Consider the following 12,611-nt stretch of genomic DNA (forward strand, 5'->3'; position numbering starts at 1 on the left):
TCAAGGCAGAAATTAAGGTCTCTTAGGGTCTTCCGATCACAATTCTCTTATCTCATTCAAGTCACTGCAGGCAGGTTTCTTTGTTTTATTTTATAGAAACATAAAGAGTGAGCATGATTCCTAAACAAAGTAGTATATTTGTAGATGTTCTTGTCCCTTGATGCAGATATAAAGCCTATCTTGTGAGAAAGGACAAAAAGATTCATATGTGCCTTGCTTGAGAACAATAGACAAATGTCACAGCCTGTTAATTCCATCTGCTTTCCAAGAGAAGAAAGAATTTGTACAATGAGGTGTCAGAGGGTCTTCAGGCCCCATGGTGGAGATTTTCCTGAGGGGATCCCTTAACAACCTTTTCTGTGTATTTAAGCCAATATGCTCTACCTCCTAGGGTAGTTTGCCTTATCTCTAACTATGGAATAAAAGGCTTTGTCTTATTAAGAGAATTTGAGGCATGGGGAGAATGGAAAGTATTTTGGTTGGTGGGGGTGGGGTGGGGTGAAGTCACATGGTTGCATACTTCCCCGGCCATGATGAAATCATTCGTGTAGGGAAGAAACATTCAAAGGACCGTCATCTACCATATTCCACAGATCATTAGCTTTCCTGAGGCATTCAGTTACTGGAGCAGATAAATTGCTAGCAGAAGATAGTAAGGATCAAAAAAAAAAAAAAAAAAAAAAAGCAGACAGGTTCAACTTTATAGGCCATATTTCTCCATTCTTTCTTTTCTGGATTTGTGGGGATATGTCTGCATAGCAAGGGGTGGCCCATTCCTCCCTTGCTTAGCAAAGCCTCAGCTGCTTCCCAGTCTCCAGGATCTCTATCTCAGCATGTCAATAGGCAGGCTACTCTGCAATGTGATGTGTGGGTGTCCAAAGGACTCCCCACCCAACAAACTCTATTCCTTCAGGATGATTCTAGCATGTTTTCTAGTCTTCTGCGCATGTGGAGTGTGTCAGAGGAGTCAGGACTGCAGACCCTACTCCTGGCAAGTTTTCCTGACAGGGAATTGGGCTTTGGTCCCAATCAGCTGGATGGGGCTGGGATGCATTTTGCATGCCCAGGCTCCCAGGATATGGGTTCTTGCTTCATGAGACTACAGAACTGAGGGTCAGTTCCATGGCTGGGGATATGTGTGAAAAGTAGTGTGGGGATTTCGTATTATGCCTGAAAATGACTATGGAACTCTAGGGAGAGCCTCAAAAATGAATAAAAATAAAAATATTATTTCAGTAATGTAAGTTCTCCTCAGAGGAATCACCTCAGAGAATATTTTCAAAGGTAAGATGGTAAGATATGAATAAAGTGAAAAGTGTTACTTTTATCTCTGTTACTTGACGGGCAACATTAAGCTATTCCATTCTTTAAGGCCTAGTCATCAGTCCCAGAAATCTACTGAGTACAGGAAAACTGTGGGTGGACATAAAACATTAAAATAAACCATATTGTTCAACCTTCAGTAAAACTCAACTCTACATTTTGTTCCCCTTCGAAAAGTACCTAGTGAATTAGTTTGAACAGAAATGAACCCAAAACGTAATTCAATTGAGAAATAAATACACAAACGTGAAAAATATTCAACAATAAAAAAGGAGACTACAATGAAAGTAGTTTCTCATCTAATCTCTGTCCCTTGTTCTCCTGTCTCCTCCATGGATCCTTGTTAACAATGACTTAATCTATACATAATCTGTACCTGATATTGATGTATACATTGTGTGCATACGTGTATACACACACATACGCAGAGCACATAGAGCACTAGGTAGATATACAGATATCTCCTATGCCCTTTTTATGGTTGTCAATTTCTTGACAAATATATATAATGTATAAATGATGGACAAAGATTATGACTAACATGAAGAGCCATGGTACTGCAAACAGATGACATGCTCAAACGGGGAAGTCACCGTAGAGTTGAATAAAATAAGTATTTACAAAATTGCAAGCAGGTTTAGGGAAACCAATAAAGGATAATTCAGTACTCAATGGTTTATACAGGTTTTGTGTGATTTTGTGTCTAAGGCATACTCAATTTTTAAAACCTTTAAGAAAAAGAAGGCAAAATCATTGATACCAAAAAAATGTAGAGTTTAAGATGAGAAAGAAAGCATATCAAATCACAAATCTATAAAACTATAAATACCACATGTCATAAAATCTAGGTAATACTATCCTCTCATATCACTATTAAATGTATCACATCTCTTTAATACTCTTTGCCTACTTTTTTGTTTTTGTTTTTATTTTGCTACATGCTCTTTTTTTTTTATTTTTATGAAATTTATTGACAAATTGGTTTCCATACAACACCCAGTGCTCATCCCAAAAGGTGCCCTCCTCAATACCCATCACCCACCCTCTCCTCCCTCCCACCCCCCATCAACCCTCAGTTTGTTCTCAGTTTTTAACAGTCTCTTATGCTTTGGCTCTCTCCCATTCTAACCTCTTTTTTTTTTTTCCTTCCCCTCCCCCATGGGTTCCTGTTAAGTTTCTCAGGATCCACATAAGAGTGAACACATATGGTATCTGTCTTTCTCTGTATGGCTTATTTCACTTAGCATCACACTCTCCAGTTCCATCCACGTTGCTACAAAGGGCCATATTTCATTGTTTCTCATTGCCACGTAGTACTCCATTGTGTACATAAACCACAATTTCTTTATCCATTCATCAGTTGATGGACATTTAGGCTCTTTCCATAATTTGGCTATTGTTGAGAGTGCTGCTATAAACATTGCTCTTTGATCACCACTTCACATGGCATTGACATTATCCTCCATGGAAAGAATAGAAAGTTAAATTAGTCTTTCCTCTCACATAGTCTCTTTCTGGATCAATTGGTCCATGAGTTCCTCCCTATAAAAACGAAGAGAGTCCAGTGTCACAGTTGGAAAAACAAATTATAGCACATGTCCTGCCAAGCATTAGTCAGAGACACCATTTTTTTTTTTTTTTTTTTTTTTTTAGAGAGATACCTTTTATTTTAAGTGCAAAGGCCAAGGCATTTTATAAAACTGGGGAAAATCGGTCCACCTTCCATGCCTAAGAATGGTTTTGTCACTTCCTTCTGCCTTCGGTGGCTCCTTATCCCTTCAGGATAAGATCTAAAGTTCTCTGCACGACAAAGGAGGCTCTGCGTCCTCCTATTCCTTCTCACCAGCCTGCCTCACCCCTTACCACCTTCCTTGCACCACCCCCGCCCATTCTGTACAGGTTTAAATAATTTGCCTATGGCTACTTCAACCTGGTTCTGATGCCAGAAATTCGTGTTGTTTACCACATGATGCTATTCTCCTCGCAGGTAAATTGTGTAGTTTGGGTAGCACTCAAGCCAGCTGCATATGGCATGCTGATCTAACTTTTTCTGAAATAATGTACTGGTCTTCATTTCTTTTTTTTTTTTTTTTTTTTTTTTTTTAACGTTTATTTATTTTTGGGACAGAGAGAGACAGAGCATGAACGGGGGAGGGGCAGAGAGAGAGGGAGACACAGAATCGGAAACAGGCTCCAGGCTCTGAGCCATCAGCCCAGAGCCTGACGCGGGGCTCGAACTCACGGACCGTGAGATCATGACCTGAGCCGAAGTCGGACGCTTAACCGACTGCGCCACCCAGGCGCCCCATGGTCTTCATTTCTTGACAGATCAAAACCCCATTATGTTTCTGACCCATCCCCACCCCCTCTCCCCCACTGAAATTGCTCTTTTTCAAGGTCACAAGTGATCTCTTTGCTGCCAAATCTATTGGCCACTTTAATCTTTTTGGCTCTCAAAAGTTTTCCACAAAGTTGGCTGTCTCTTCATTCTGGAAATAATTTTCTCTCTCTTCTTTTGTGACAAACCATCCTCTCAGGTTTTTTCTTGCCTCACTGGGCACTCACTCGGTCTCAGTTCCCTTTTCTGACTCTTTCTTCTCTTACCTAGCTAAATACTGACCTTCTTCAGAATGAGGTTTTGAACTAAACTCTGCTTACCCCCTGCCCTGAGTGAACTCACCCAGTCCCAGGAAAGTAGATAGGATCCATATGCTGTTTGACGATTAGCATGTCTCCGGCTCAGTTGTCTGCTTACGCTCATGTGTCCAACAAACTACTTGATCTCTCTACTCAATTGCTTCACTTTTATGCCCTCAGTTTTCACTGGCATCTCTTCATTTCTCCCTTCAAAGATGTTCCTCTTCTAGTGGTCCAGTTACTATTTGCTGTGTGACAAACCACTTCAAATCTTAATAGGTCAGGAATTCAGACAGGGCATAGCGGGAATGATTTATCTCTGCATCAAGATATCTTAGGTCTTCCGCTGGAGAGACTCAGGGACTGGGGGGGGGGGGGTGACCTAATAATGAGGGGCTAGAATTATCTGGAGACATCTTCTATCACACATCTGACCGTTGATGCTGGCTGTCGACTAGGACCTCAGCTGGGGCTGTTGACCAGAAAATTTACACAGGGACGATTTATGTGCCCAGGCTCCTTCATAGCCTAGGGAAGCCTCAGGATAGGTGGACTTCTGACATGGTGGATCAAGCAAAGTTCATGCAGAGAAGGTATGGCCTTCTGTGGTCTAAAGGCAGAAGTCCCAGGGTCAACTCCAGTGTTACTCTATTGGTAGAAGTAGTCACAAGCCTGCCCAAACTCAGGAGAAAGGGATGTAGATCCTGCTTCTTAGTGGGATATATCTATCTATCCCTCATACAAGTTACCATTACCTTGCACCTCCTAACTGGTCTCCCTGCTTCCATTTTGTTCCATTCCAATACACTTTCCAATATCACAAAGTGATCTTACTAAAATGTCAATTTTTTTTCTCTTGCTTGAAAGCCATCAATTTCCCAGTGCACTCAGAATAAGATCTTAACTTCTTGTCTCTCCAACCTCATCTAAGGTCACTCTTCCCTTGACTCATCATACTACACCAGATGTATGGTCCTTCTTTTCTACTTTATGGCCTTTGTACTTGCTGTTACCTCTGCCTGAGACATTCTTTGCTTCCCTGGTGTTGTTTACATATGGCTAGCTCCTTCTCATCCATCAAGACTTGGCTCTATGTGACCTAACCACTAATTATAGTGAACTTTATTCACTTTAGTGACCTTTTTGTTCACTCTCTTATCACCCTGTTTATTTTCCTCAGGGCTCATTTACAATATTTAAGTATAATATTTATTTGTGTTCTTGTTTAGTTTGGGACTTCTCCATTAGAATGTAAAATCCATGAGGGTCTCTTTAACTGTTTTATCTTCAGCACCCACAGTGCCTGGCACATAGTAGATACTGAGAAAATATTTGTTGAATATAATAAATAGATAGATGATGGATGGATGGGTGGATGGATGAATGGATGAATGATCTGTTTATCCAATGGCAGCAAAAGAAGACACACTTCCTCCTGAGTGCCTTTTTAGCCAAGAAGAAAAACAGTTTCCTTAAGAAGTCCTTCCCCCATGAGATCCCAGGTCCATTTCCCAGCCTTCTTAAGATTCCCAGGCTTCTTGAGATTCTAGACATCAGATCCAGGACCTAGAATGGACCTGTCATCTTGGATCACACTCTGTCCCTGGAGGAGGTATGCTTATCAAATGATCAAAGCAATAGGTCACCTGCTGTCTCTTAGAGGCAGTGACATTAAACCATGCTGGTTTCTGGAGCTCAGAGAGGTCCTTAATGGGTTTCCTAACATCCTCATTTTCATTCAGGCAGCCATTTGAGGCCAGGCCTGACCGTCTACTTTTAGATCATCATCTTTGTAAACATCTTGCAATTCCAATCATTCAAAAACACAGACACAATGGTTTCCAAATACTTTGAGCTCATTACAACACCTCATTTATGCTTTTAATCCCCGCTCATCTAAGAGCTATTGGCATCTATTTGATTTTCTCAAACAAAAGAGAATCAGAATGAAGTAATTTCGAAAGCATTTTTTGAGACTTTGGGTATTTCCTTAAACTTAGTAAACACCTTCAGGTGTCAAAAGACCAGCACTCCAAATCACTCATCTAAAGGCTTTTTTTTTTTTTAATGTTTATTTATTTTTGAGAGAGAAAGAGCACGAGCAGGGGAGGTACAGAGAGAGAAGACACAGAATCCAAAGCAGGCTCCAGGCTCTGATTTGTTGGCACAGAACCCGTTGCGGGGCTCAAATTCATGGACCCCAAGATCATGACCTGAGCTGAAGTTGGACGCTCAACCGACTGAGCCACCCAGGTGCCCCTACAGGCTTCTTGACAATCTCATCAGTACTGAAGGTTGGTTTACCCTTTCATTTGGCCTTATCAAGATGTTATTTTTTTTCTCTTTTATTCACACTGGGTGTTCAGCCAAGGAAATGTATTTCCAGTTTCCCTTCAAGGAAAGTTTTGTTTTTATTGTTTTCACTGCACTTCTTTTTCTTTATTTTTTTCTTACTTTATGATAGCTTGCCATGTTCTCTCTATAGTTTATTCTTAAAACAGCATTTAAGCTTTTTACAACTTGCTACCTTTACTGATAACAAAATGGAAGCTTATTTGTCTTCTTCCCTTTGAAACTCAGGGTGGATTTGTCAAGTGTGATGTTTAAAAAAAAAAAAAAACCAACAAACCAACTGTATCTGTTTGGCAAAGATTCACTGCTGCATTTGCGATTCTCCTCTCTAGTACATTTCCTGGGACTGACAGTTTTTTGGTCTATTTCACTGGCTGCTGTTAACATGTTCCCTTTACACTGTCTCATTCCCAATGGTTTGGTAGCGATGTCTGCGATGAATGAGTTCTGGTGAACTGGAACATAGATTTAACACCTGGAACTCTCCACACTGTCCCTCAGCCCTTGTATAAGCCACTTCTCATCCTTTACCTGTTGCGAAGAGCCAGGCAACTTACTCTAATACCAATTCAACTGTCTACAAGTGGAGATTGTGAAACTTTTATGAGCGCAAAGCATGGCTGCTATGTATGGGATTTTCTCTGCTACGTTTTCCCCTTGGAAAGTTTAAAATTTAACTTTTCTGATAGGGAAAAGTTTTATGGTAAGGGATAGTGTTATGGTAAGGAAAAAGAGAGAGTGAATGTTAATGAGCAACATTTTTATCAGTTCTCTCAGGCTTTACCCAAACTATTCAACTATCTTATTTCTAAGAAGAATTCTACAAATCCTTTTCAGATGGAAATCCTTTGGACGGGTGCCTTATAGACCAACCTTGAGAACAATTTAATGTGACTGGGCTTTTATTGTTTTCAGTTCCTTCAAAGAAAGACAAATATTTACTACATCTGATACTTTGTCTCTAGTCAACTGATTTTCTAAAAAGACAAGGTCTTTTTGAGTACTTTATTTTCTCCTAAGTACTCTGAAAAGTATTCTGTTTTGCAGTGCTCTTCATAATGTTCCATCTGTTCTGATTTTTCAGAAGCTTTTTTTTTTTTAAAATCTCCTCAGAAAATTCAATGAAAAAAGGTAAAGGCTTTACTGCCAGTAAATTTTTGTTTCTCTTCTTTCTGGGAAAGAGCCAGTTTGAGTTTAAAAATAGACCTGAGAAATGTCTACAGCTTGAGATTCATTCAATCCACTAATATTTGCTCTAGAATAATAAGGATATTTGATACATCTGAACTAAAATGATCCCCATATTTGTCACCTTTTCCATTTCACATCAGATAAAACACCATAGCAGCCTTCTGTCAAAGCAAATTCCATTATGTTAACCACCCCCTCTCTCTTATTTTTAATTTACCCTGAAAAATGTGAAGCTGGTAGTTTAGGTCATTCTAAGCATCCTATGTTAAACATTTGCCCATTGATGCTGTTTATTATTAATTTCCAATAGCAGTTACTGTGGTCCTAATATCAGATACCCACTAGGATAAAAATATTGGGGCAATAAAAAGAATAACTTAATTTTAAAGTTTTTTTTTTTAATCAGCAATATTGAGCAATAACTGACTACAGTAAAATTCACAAAAGTTAAGTGTACAATTAATGAATTCTCATAAGTGCGTATATTTGCTTAACAGCTCTCACAGTTATGGTATAGAACATTTCTGTCAAACTAAAAGATTCCCTTCTGCCCCTTTGCAATTCTCTTCCTATCTTTGGCAGCAAGGAACCCCTAATCTGCTTTCAGTAACTCTAGTTTGACTTTTCCAGTATGTTACATAAACGAAATCACACACTGTGTGGTCTTTCGTGTCTGCCTTCTTTTACTTAGCATAACACTTTTGGATTCATCCATGGTGTTGTGTATATGAGTAGTATGTTCCTTTTTATTGCTGAGGAGTATTCCACTGTATGGACATGGCAGACGTTGTCTATTCAGTCATCAGTTGGTGAACATTCAGGTGATTCCAGTTTTTGACGATTATCAATAAAGTTGTTAGGAATATTCAAGTACGCGTGAAGTATATTTTCATTTCTCTTGGGTGACTGTCTACGAGTGAGACTGCTGGATCGTATGGTAAGTGCATGTTTCATTTTATAAGAAATAGCCACATTGTTTTCTATAGTGGATGCACAATTTTTGCATTCCCACCGGCAATGTACAAACATTGTGTCTGTTCCACATTCTTGCCAACACTTGGTATTGTCAGTGTTTTTGAATTTTAGCCATTTTACTGCCTGTGTAGTGGTATTTTAATTTGCACTTCCCTAATGACTAATGATATTAAACATCTTTTTATGCACTTGCTATGTTCTTCTTTGGTGACATGTCCTCAAATCTTCTGCCTTTATTTTATGTATTTTTTAAAAATATCTATTTATTTATTTTCAGAGAGAGGGAGTAGGGTACAGCTCAGAGCATCAGCACAGAGCCTGACGTGGGGCTCAATCTCACAAATTATGAGATCATGACCTGAGCTGGAACCAAGAGTCAGAAGCTCAACCAGCTGAGCCACCCAGGCGCCCCTCAAATCTTTTGTCTTAAAAAATAAATCAGGTTATCTCCTTGGTACTGAGGTTTAAGAGTTCTTTGTTTTGGATATAAGAGCTTTATCAGATTTATGTTTTAGAAATACTTTCTTCCAAAAGAATGATGTAGGTTAGCCAAAAACCAGAGGATTTCTGATAAGTTGGTAAACCTAAAATTGCAGCTACTTGGGGCGCCTGGGTGACTACTTGGTTAAGCATTTGACTTGGTTTCAGGTCAGATCATGATCTCAAGGTTTGTGGGTTTGAGCCCTGCATTGGGCTCCATGCTGACAATGTGGAGCCTACTTGGGATTCTCCCTCTTCCTCTTTCTGACACCCACCCCTCCACACTCATGCTTGCACTCTCTCTCTCTCAAAATAAATACATAAAATTGTGGCTTCTTGAATTTCTAATGTCAAATTAGAGTTCTATATATTAATACATTGATACTTTGATGTAGACTTAGGAACAATGTTGAAAGACCTCTATAAAAAGATGATTTGGATGCTTTGCCCTTGAAGCAGTTCATCTATGCATACAAAATCAGTTCTAAAGGAGCTGTAGGTAAATTCCCATATAAAATGCTTCCAGACTGAAGTAAATATTCCCCACAGTGGGGATGGATTTAAATTATGGCAGCTCTAATGCTTACAGGAAAAGTAGAGTATACTCTAGGAAGGGAGGGAGATAAAGGACACTTAGGTAGGCAAGCTCCTGTGTGTCCTCTTCTGGGTTTTCTCTTAATCTCCTTAAAATACATTTTTTCTCTTTTTCTTGGTAGCTTTTAAGTTTTACATAATTTCAAACTTACAGAAAAGCTGAAAGAAAAAATACAAGGAACTCCTAAATATTCTTTATTTAAATTCACCAGTGTTTACATTTTACCCTAACTTAAATGCATTTTACATTTAATTTTTTAAGTATTTCATAGAGAAATTATGGTCTAGTTCTTTTTTAGTGTTAATTTATTTATTTTTGAAAGAGAGAGAGAGAAAAAAAACATGCATATGTGGGGGAGGAGCAGAGAGAGAGGGAGACAGAGACAGAGATTCCTTGCTGTCAGCACAGAGACTGACTCAGGGCGTGAACTCATGAACCGTGAGATTATGATCTGAGCCGAAATCAAGAGTTGGACACTTAACCAACTGAGCCACACAGGTGCCCCAAGGCCTAGTTCTTTTTGAAGTTTTTATTTCCATTCGTCTCTAGCCTAAGTGGTAGAAAAAGTAGCAATTAACACCCTAATTAAAATCCTGAAAGACAGAGACACAAAGAATCCTGTCACAGAACGCTGGAGACCCAGCACTCTCCATACCCACCGTCATGAAGCCAACCACCATTCAGCTGTGTAGTCTAGCTTTGCAGCCCGTTTCCTGACCTCTTCCTGGTATGGTTGGCTCCTACTACAGGCCATTGTACTTGACTTTTAGTTTTGATGACTGATATTGTTTTTAACGACCTAATCTTTGGTGTGTTCTCAACCGTTGGTAATTCTGGGAAACAGCCAACCCAGTTCAGCTCACCAGGGACCTTAACCTGGTACCCTGCTTTGCCTAAGCCCTAACAGCAGGCAACTTAGCAAGCAGCAGTATTTGCAAGGAGGCACAACTAGTGATACTAGGTATCCCAGCACTGAGAACCAGAGAACCAAGACATATGAGTGCTGAAAGGACCTTGAAGTCATTCAATACAACTCTTTCATCTTCAGATGAGGACACTGAGACCCCAAGAGATTTAATACTTTATCCAAGGTCACAAGTAAGTTGGTAGCCAAGGCATGACTAAAATTCTAGTTTCGCGCTTTTTCTACAATATAATGTTGCCTCTAATAGTTATTACTACTAATAATTAATTTTCAGCTGCAAAAACTCATGTGTTCACTCATGAAGTTAACATATATCTATTGAGCATTTACAAAGTTCTACGTACAAGGTATACCATATATTTAATCTGCCTTCCCAGATCTTACTTTCTGGCAGAGAAATAGATGATTAAAAAGTAATTATGCACAGCAGAAAACAGTAGAGAGGTTCCTCAAAAAATTCAAAGAAGTTCCACTTCTGGAACTGAAAGCAGGGACTCGAACAGATATCTTTATACAGTATTAGTTCAAACTGCCATAAAAAATACCACAGACTGGGTGCCTTACACAACATAAATTTATTTTCTCACAGTTTTGGAGAAGTCCAAGCCCAATGTGGTATCAGGGTGTGTTTCTGATGAGGTCTGTCTTCCTAGCTTGTAGACAGCTGCCTTCTTGTGTCCTCACCTAGCCTCTTCTCTGTGCATGCAGACAAATCAATCTCTGGTGTCTTTCCTCTTCTCTTAAGGACATCAGTCGTATCAGATTAGGGTCCCACACTTATGATGTCATTTAACTTTAATTATCTCGCTAAAGGCCCTATCTCTAAATATAGTCATAATGCGGGCTAGAGCTTTAACATGAATTTTATGGAGACACAATTTAGTCCATAACATATACCAATATTCAGAGCAGCACTAATCATAGACAAAAGGTGGAAACATCTAAATGTCCATTGATAGGTGAAGGGATAATCAAAATGTGATATATACCTACAATGGAATATTATTCAGCCTTCAAGAAGACAGATATTCTGACACATGCTACAACACGGATGAGGCTTGAGGCTATGACGCTAAGTGAAATAAGTCAGGCACAATAGGATACATATATGATTCTACATACATGAGGTACCTAGAATAGTCAAATTCATGGAGACAGAGAGCAGAACAGTAGTTTTCAAAGACTGAGGAGAAGGGGAAATGGGAGTTATTGTTTGATGGGTACTGGATTTCAGTTTGGGATGATGGAAAAGTTTTGGAGGAGGATGATGGTGATGGTGGCACAACAATGTAGATTTACTTAATGCCACTGAACTGTACACTTGAAACAGTTAAATGTAAGTTTTATGATATGCATATTTTACTATGATAAAACAAAAATGTAATTTTGACTTCAGTATGTGGCCATAATACTGAGAAACTGGATTTACTCTCCACTTAAAATTGAAAAGCAAGTGTTTGCTTCAGCAGCACATACACAAAAATTGGAATGATACAGAGAAGATTAGCATGGCCACTTTTGCAGGGATGACACCCAAATTCACAAAGCATTCCATTAAAAAGAAAAATTAAGGGGCAGCTGCGTGGCTCAGTCAGCTGAGCATCCAACTCTTGGTTTTGGCTCAGGTCATGATCCCAGGGTCATGGGATCCAGTCCTATGTCAGGTTCCATGCTGAGCATGGAGTCTGCTTGGAATTCTTTCTCTCTCTCCCTCCTCCCTCTGCCCCTTCCCCTGCCCTCCCCCCCTTTTTCTCTCTAAAATAAAATTAAGAAACAAGACAAAATATGAAGCAATGGTTTTTAGATACCGGACACTCAAAACCTAGGACAATAATCCCTCAGAGAAAAGAAATAGATGAGGTGAGCCCTACGATAGCTAGTTTAATGCCTACAGAGTTTCCAGGCTATAGCACAGGGAGGAAAATCCCAAACAGAGCCCAGAAATCTCCCTGAGTTGAGTAGCCAGGGTTGTGGATTTGGAGGAACCAAGGTATACAGAATTCACAGGGTAGGGCCAGAGAAGAGAGAGCTGCACAGAGAGAGAGAGAGCAAGGGCTTCAGAAAACTGTGGTTCCTTTTTAGTCTTCAGGCAAGAACTAACTGGACATGTGAATGAAGAATGTACCCAAGTAA

The 12,611-nt window shown here is 39.5% G+C and overlaps 1 non-coding gene across 1 annotated transcript; it reads left to right on the forward strand.

Moving 5' to 3' along the window:
- The first annotated feature begins 11,931 nt into the window (after positions 1 to 11,931).
- Positions 11,932 to 12,039, forward strand: LOC122482287. Its single transcript, XR_006297086.1, has one exon. It is a non-coding gene; the product is annotated as a U6 spliceosomal RNA (small nuclear RNA).
- Positions 12,040 to 12,611: the final 572 nt, after the last annotated feature.

Source organism: Prionailurus bengalensis, chromosome C1, assembly GCF_016509475.1.
Source record: "Prionailurus bengalensis isolate Pbe53 chromosome C1, Fcat_Pben_1.1_paternal_pri, whole genome shotgun sequence".
Taxonomy (NCBI): domain Eukaryota; kingdom Metazoa; phylum Chordata; class Mammalia; order Carnivora; family Felidae; genus Prionailurus; species Prionailurus bengalensis.